This window comes from Lytechinus pictus, chromosome 4 (assembly GCF_037042905.1).
Source record: "Lytechinus pictus isolate F3 Inbred chromosome 4, Lp3.0, whole genome shotgun sequence".
NCBI classification, from domain to species: Eukaryota; Metazoa; Echinodermata; class Echinoidea; order Temnopleuroida; family Toxopneustidae; genus Lytechinus; species Lytechinus pictus.
In genome coordinates, this window is record NC_087248.1 from 28834085 (window position 1) to 28842583 (window position 8499).

An 8499-nucleotide genomic window follows, 5' to 3' on the forward strand; every position below is an offset into this window, starting at 1 on the left:
TATGCAAATCTTTAAATTGTCATAACTTTGTTATTCCTTGTCCAATTTTGATCAGATTTTCAGTGTTTTGTTTGTCTGATTTTCTTTTATCTGTTCAATAGACCAGTTTGTAGTTACTTTTGGGACAATTTTGGTCAAATGACCTTTCATTTCTTTCATTAAGATAGGTAGATTTCAAAGCGAGATATTACGTATGCATGCCTTACATAGCGGGATGAAGAAATTGAATAGACCAGGTGACTAGAATAGCACATCAATGAACACTCTATGAAGTTATTTGTTGCATTTCTGCTTTGAATGCATACTAGAGGATGTTGTACAATGTACTTGGCAAACTGTGAAATATACCAGTCATTCGTGGACGCGTTTTTTTGTGGATGTGAATGAAAAACACAATTCAAAAGAATATATGAATAATCAAGACATCGAATTTGGTGCTTATCTCATTAAATTTTAAACCACCATGTCACTTTAGTACAAATGACCTTCCTCTGATCATGCGCAGAATCTTCTGATCATGCGCAGAGTGGAACTACGAACTGGCTTATACATATTATCCCCAGCCTGGGGTACCCCTTTAATGGATACTAAAAAGATGACAAAAATTAATGAATGAATAATACAACCCTTTAGATTTTAAAGATTGTCTCTAAAGTCGTGAAATATTATTGTGTAACGCGGTTACACTTCGTAATTCCGAAGGTTCGTAATTCCGAAGATTCTTTATTCCGAAGGTTCGTAATTCCGAAACATGTAAATTGCCTATACCTCGATGTTCGTTAATCCGAAAACGTAAAAGGGTTCGTTAATCCGAACATTTGTGGCGTTATTCCGAAGGTTCGATAATCCGAAAACGAAATAAGGTTCGATGTTCCGAAGGTTCGTTAATCCGAAAACGAAATAAGGTTCGTTGTTTCGAAGGTTCGTTAGTCCGAAAACGAAATAAGGTTCGTTAATCATTTCGTTTTCGGACTAACGAACCTTCGGAATTACGAACCTCACTTCGTTTTCGGGCTAACGAACCTTCGGAATTACGAACCTCATTTCGTTTTCGGACTAACGAACCTTCGGAATTACGAACCTTCGGAAATACGAACCTTCGGAATAACGAAACTTCGGAATATCCGAACCTTCGGAATAACGAAGCTTCGAAATTACGGTTGTATGCGGTGTAACGCATGCATACACCGTTCAACAAGTGAGGTATAGACATAAACAATACGAAGTCAATTGTACAGTGTTGGACTCCTTCGACGGTCACCTATTACTTTTCTCACTCTATTTCTATTCTTTATCTATCTCTCTTTTCCTTTCTCTTCGTTCCTCTAATTACTGTAATAACAAACCTTTTCGCTTTCCTCTTCTCTCTCTGTCTTATTGAAACAAAACTTCGCAATTAATTTTCTAAAGCGATGATGAATTCCCTCATAAAAAAAACTCTTTAAAATCGTCTTATCTTCATCAGTATAGTGCTTCAAAGATTGACAAAGAATGCTGATCAAATTCAGTTGATGGCGGGTGTTCTACGTGAATTCGAAAAGTGGTAAACTTGGATGTTAAAGTTTAAAGGGAGGCCTTTTCATTCTTTTTTTAATCACTATTACCGATACTTCAAATTGGCTGCATAATATGTGATGTAAGGAAAGGACTACTGTTCCATGTACTCCAATACATAAAATGACTAAAATGTCTTCTTTTTTTATCAGAAGTTTTATTTCAAATTATTTTTTTCTTTCATGAGAACATGAAACAATATACTACCTGGGTATTTAGATTTTTGCCCCAGGCGAATGGGTACTTAAGAGAAAACCACAAACCCCTGGTTATTAAGTACATTGCCTGTGGGAAAGTTGTCCTTGCCCCTTGTCAAAATCTACCAAATACCCAGTTGCCAATTTAAAATCTACATAGTCTCAGGAATCTCAATTTTAAAGCAGCCATAACATTTTTAATTGCTTGTCCGATTTCTTTTAAACATTCACTATTCTGCTTTATTTACTTTTCTCATTTCTTACACAACATTTTATGACCTAGGTTGGATCTCCCTTTGACTTGACCATGTTGGGGGAATCAATATCAACTTATCTCAACCAAGGTTAACTTTTTGAAATGTCGTCATAACTTAGAAAGATATAAACCTAGTTCATGAAACTTAGACGTAAGGATAGTCATGTAGTACTTAACATCTTACCTGAGTTTCAGGCCACCTGACCAAGGTCAAAGGTCACTTAGTGTCAATAAACTTTGGCCATGTTGGGGGTATTTGTGGAGTTGTCTTCATAACTGAAATTGTATGGATCTAGTTCATGAAACTTGGACATAAGAGCGATCAAGTATCCCTAAAAATCATGTGCCAGTATCAGGTCACATGACTAAGGTCGAATGTTATTTACGGTCAATGAACTTATACCATATTGGGGGAATCAATATCGAAATCTTAACCAAGGTTAAGTTTTTGAAATGTCGTTATAACTTATTTATTTATTCATTTATTAATTTGTTCATGCATGTTCACAATGTACAATGTAAAATAATACACAGATAATATATAAATATATATATGAAACACAGGTAAATAATGAACATACAAAGGTGTTACAACATAAGCTAAAAGCTTGATTGGTTGAAGCACCTTTAAACTGGTTTTGCATCCAAGAAAACAAAATAAAAATGCATTACAAATGTTCATATTATTATTATTATTATAAGAATAAGATAGAGAAGAAAGAAAGAGAAGAATGTAAAAGTGATAGACTGCCGAGATATAACAATTAAGTTTCAAATTGTTATGAATATATGGTGTAGTAATTCAACAAAGTTAAATTCTTAATCTTCAGTTACGAATAAAAGAAAGAAAGAAAACCAAATTACTTACATGTATACATGTACGTTACTAGCACTTTACAGATTCTGTAATTTTGAAAGGAGATTGCGCTTTACAGCCAATTTAAAAGAATGTGAGGTTTTCAAATTTCGAATATTATGTGGAAGAGAATTCCAAACATCTGAACCACGGTGTCTGATTGATTTATGAGCTAATGCGGTGCGGGGATTAACCAAATGTATGTTCGATGACTGTCTTGTGCTATATGAATGGACAGTGCTGTTAGGCTGAAACATTGAAGAAAATGAGTCAGGTAGCATATTGGCATTAAAACGAAACATAAATAAGGCAGTTTGCAAAAAAAGTATATCTTCTACCTTCAAGCATTTCAGCTTTACAAATAAGGGATTTGTATGGTCTCTGTAACCAGACCCAGTACATATGCGAACTGCTTTCTTTTGCAGGAGAAATATATTGGTAATTGACACTTTAGATGTAGCCCAAAGACCATTGCAATATGAAATATGTGGCAGTACAAGAGTATTGTATATCATCAATAATATCCTATCATTAACAAATGTTTTTACCCTATATAATACACCAATATTTCTAGAAATTTTGGTAACAATATGAGTGACATGATCACTCTAGTCTAGATTCTGATTAACATACACACCAAGAAACTGTGTACACTGCCATTGTTCTATTTCAACTCCATCTACTTTAATGCTTATTTGTTTGTTACCAGTAGATTTCCTCCCCTGAAAATGAACAATACTAAGAAAGTATATAGACCTAGTTCATTAAACTAAGCAAGGATAATCATGTAATACTGAACATCCTACTTGAGTTTCAGGTCACCTGACCAAGGTCAAATGTCACTTATGGTCAATAAACTTTGGCCATGTTGGGGGTATTTGTATAGAGTTGTCATCATAACTTTGAAATGTTATGGATCTAGTTCATGAAACTTTGACATAAGAGCAATCAAGTATCCCTACAAATCCTGTGCTAGTTTCTGGTCACATGACCAAGGTCAAAGGTCATTTAAGGTCAATGAAATTTGGCCGTGTTAGGAGTATTTGTTGAATTGGCATCATAACTTAATGGATCTATTTCATGAGACATAGAAATAAGGGTAATCAAGTATGACTGATTGTTTTACACACGTCTTAGATCACATGATCATGGTCAAAGGCCATTTGGGGTCAATTGACATCAAACATATTATTTTATTATCATATGAATGTTTTCTTTTGTGAATAATTCAATAGCTGTTTTCACAGTCAGCACTGCTGCTATATTAAATCTCGTAATGCAGGCGAGACTGCCAGAGGCGTTCAACTTGTTATTCAAACCAATTATGTAGCTGGTAAAAAAACAATGTTAAAACGGCTGTTTTCGAGTCGCCGTACGGCCGCCGTAGGGGAAACTTTGATAACCAAAGTTTTCACGAATTATTTCAATAGAAATGCAGTCTTTTTCCTCATCAACATGATTTATGGGCTAAAAAGTCACATATCACTTTTCTAGAAGCCATTCATCAATGAATAGGCATAAGGTATGTGACAGGTCCATGCATTGAAAAGGCATTCATTCTTTGGCGGAAACAGCGTGTTTATGTCAATGAGCAGCAGTCAAATTGGCATGAAGTATCCATAATGAATGACTTAACATAAAGTTGAAACTTTTGATCTCAACACAAAGAAAAAAAAATAAAAGAATTACCTCGAAATTTTTAGGCTGCTAACTGCTGCCTTCCTCAGCGATGACCGAAGTGAGCCGATTCGGCCTGGTGACGTAGCGATCGATAATCAGGTCGTAGACACTCGCCCTTCGTCCCTAAAGCCTCTTTCATAATTGACGTACAACCAGTTTTCGACCGCCTGCAACAGTTTTTTCTTGTTGTTGCACGATCGATCTCTTGGTGTCTTGCGAGCACTCGCAGTCGTTGTAGACGATCACACGAACTCGGTCGTAACTGGTCGCATCTGAACTTTGAACATGTTCAAAATCCAAACGCGATCAAATACGATCGATTCACTCGCATCAGATCGTACCATCGGTCGGGAGATCATCGTGTGAGTGTTGTTCAACGTTGTACGACTTGATGCGAGAGGTGGCACAACTAAGTAGTCACATTTAGTCGACTGGAGGTCGTACAACACTTGCACATGTGCTAGCAACCTATACAGTGCGTATAAAAAAAACGGGACAGATTTGAAAAGTCTATAAAATTTTTGTTTCAAATTATGATCACTATATTTTGATATCAATAGGTGCTCTGAAGTCTTATCCTTCAAATGCCATTAAAATAATTTAGTTTCGTTCATGCTCGAGCGAGCACGGAATGTTTTTGTCTGGGATTAAAAAGGAGGCTTGCGCCAAAATGGCATAAAATGATAAATATGATGGTCGGACTTCTTGCTAATCAGCAGACTTCCTTTTAACCTTTTTATTATCTTTGCCATAATTTTCGAATTATGCGGTCAAAATTCATTTCCAAATCTACTTATTTGCTTGAAGATTTCTGTAGTTGTTCCTTTTTAATATGTTCTCTTTTAGCTTTGAATTTTCCTTCTTTAGGCAAAACAATTTTTTTTTAACCGAAGTATGGGAGAGCATGTTTTTTTTTTTCAAATCCTTTCATTGAGTGCTACAAAGGTTATGGTGCCTTTGAACAGTGGCATACTGATGGGTGGGGGCTCGGGGTGCTCCCCCCCCCCCAAAAAGAAAAAAAAATCATGACCAAGAAAAAGAAGAGGAAAGGAAAATAAGTTAACAGAAAATATAGAAAGTGAAATATGATATCATTTTCTGAATATTATGTCAAAATCACAAAATTTGATATTTTGATAAAAAGTGGAAATTTTTGCTTGCTCGCTTTACAACTTTTTAATACATTTTACCCGATCTGCCATAACTTGCCCCTCCAAAATTGACTCAATACACCATTGCCATTGAAAGACATGAATCCTTTCCTGTTTGTCCTGTCAAGCACAAAATTAAACTTGGTGAAGGATTCATAATTTGTTTCACATATAATAAAAAGATTTAAATAATTACAAATTCTCCCAATCAATAATGCAATTCTTTCTTGGGTTGACAAAAAAATCTTCTTTTCTTACTTATGACGGAAAATTCAAAGATAAAATAAGTTTAAATGAAAAACAAAATAATTCAGGTAAATAAATAAATTTGTAAATGAAATTTGACAGCATAATTCGAAAATCCTGTCAAAGATAATGAAAAGATTAAGAGGAAGTCTGCTGATTAGCCAAAAGTCTAATCATCAAATTTCTAATTTCTGCCATTTTGACGCAAGCCTCTTGAACCCCCGACAAATACGCCCCGTGTTCGCTCAAGCATAAACAAAATGTATTTTTTCAAATGGCATTTCAAAGATAAGATCTAAGAGCATCTATTAACATCAAAATATAGATATAATGATTTGAAACAAATTTTTGATAGACTTTTCAAAACTGTCCCGTTTTTTTTTTATACGCACTGTAGAGACCAGTCTTGAGACATGGTGCGATAATATACCGTTGTGTTTGCATGTATGCGACCGTTCCTCGGTGTTACAATATAGGAGTTAAGAATAACTCAAAGAGAAGGCAGAAAATATAAGAAAAATTGTAATATGAACTGCACAAAATTCAAAGGGCAAGATAATTTTTTTTTTCTTTTAAAACATAAACCAAACTTTTCCGAAATGTAATATAAACTGCACGAAATTCAAAGGGCAAGATGAGTTGTTTTCCTTTTTTGTCTTTTAAAACACAAATCAAACTTTTCCGAAATGAAAGCTAGAGAAAATAGGGTAAAGGGCATTCCTCCCTCAACAAATAGGCCCGTATACTGAATTCGGGTCCAAATTAAACCCTTCTAAGGTTGTGGTTTAATTATTAAATATAATTCTAGGATTTGCATAGCGCACGTATCCACCTTGCTAGGTGCTCAAAGTGCTCCTATATCACCCCGCTATAAAGCTAGTCTACCGATTTTATACAACTCCCAAGAATGTTCTGTAATCTGTTTGGTCCAAATCGAATCACACGATATTCAGCGAATTGCACTATTGCATCCTAAATGCACTATCTGACGTCATACCAAATGCACTATCCCGCACTCTGACGTCAGAGTGCAGGATAGTGCGAGTTCTGGAATTATCTCGAATTTACATCAAATATAGCGTTCGGGGCAACTCAGCAACATGGGTGGGGGTGTATAAAACAAACAATACACGCATTCTTGTGCATAGATGACCTAATAAATAATGAACTCAGTGCTCTACTTGCAGTGGCGTAGCTAGGATTTTTTTTCCTGGGGGGGCACTGGGGGTCCTTGCTTTTTCAGGGGGGCACCATTTTTTCCGTTGTGTGCATGTATATGTGTCACAAGGGCGGATCCGACTTTCGCCAATAGGGGACGGGGCCCGAAGTTATCTTTACCTATATTTCCCCCGATCAGTCATTTCTTAGTTTTATTCTTATAAAACAACATAAACATGAAATATTCTCATAAGCCTTATAAAAAGTGCGAGCGCGAAGCGCGAGCGATTTTTTTTTGGTGTTACTTTCATGTATTTTGTCCTGAAAATTTAATATTCTGGGCAATGTTATGTGTGATCCTAAACAAGATTCGTATGTAACTAGATGGTTACTGCGAACGCCAAGCGCGAGCAGAAATTTGTATTAACTGTTCTAGCATTATCGAAAAGGGACCTGTTAAGGACTGCTTACAGTTACCCACGAAGACGGTATATATTTCAATAATGCGAGCACGAAGCGCGAGCCATTTTTTTTTGACATTCCGACCTAAAAAATTGTAATTCTTAGCACTTTTTGTATTAATAAATGGGATAGGTATGTAACTAAACAATTGATGCGAGCGCGAAGCGCGAGAGGAAGAAAATTGAGATTTTAGACCTAAAAGCGGGACACTCTATTCATATTTTGTAAATCATAAATAGGATATAGTTAATTGGATATCATTAATAATGCGATCGTGAAGCGTGAGAAGACAATTATTGATATTCTGATGTGAAACTGGATAATTTGAGTACATTTAATATAAAGAACATGCAGGCTATCGCGCATGTTTTAGATTTAGACCTAGAATCTGGGCAGTCTGAATACATTTGTTTAATGGAACATTATGGAATACACGTAGACAATAGGAACTTGGCAAATCAAACAATTTGACCACGCAGCGTGAGCTTAAAAATGCTAATATGCAGACTATAAAAGGGACATTTTACAGCTAGAGCAAATTTGTTAATGAAAAAAAATTGATGAAAGCTCGATGTCCGAGCTCTGCCAATTGTTTTCAGGGGGGCACCTGGGGGGCACACCAAATCTCAGGGGGGGGGCACGTGCCCCCGGCCCCCCTCCCCCCCCCCCCCCGTAACTACGCCACTGTCTACTTGCAAAAATTGATATACCGCACTCGGTCCTGCGGACCTCGGTGTGGTATATCCATTGGCTCTTCTTGCACATCGTTCATTATTTGGCCCTGCATGCACTCGCTTGCGTGCATTATTTGTATACTGGTTCCCACAGCTTTTTGATGAATTACTTCCTGCCGGTACTCATTTACCTCACCTGGGTCGAGTGGACCACAGTGTGGATAAAATTCTTGCTGAAGGAAACACGCCATGGCTAGGATTCGAA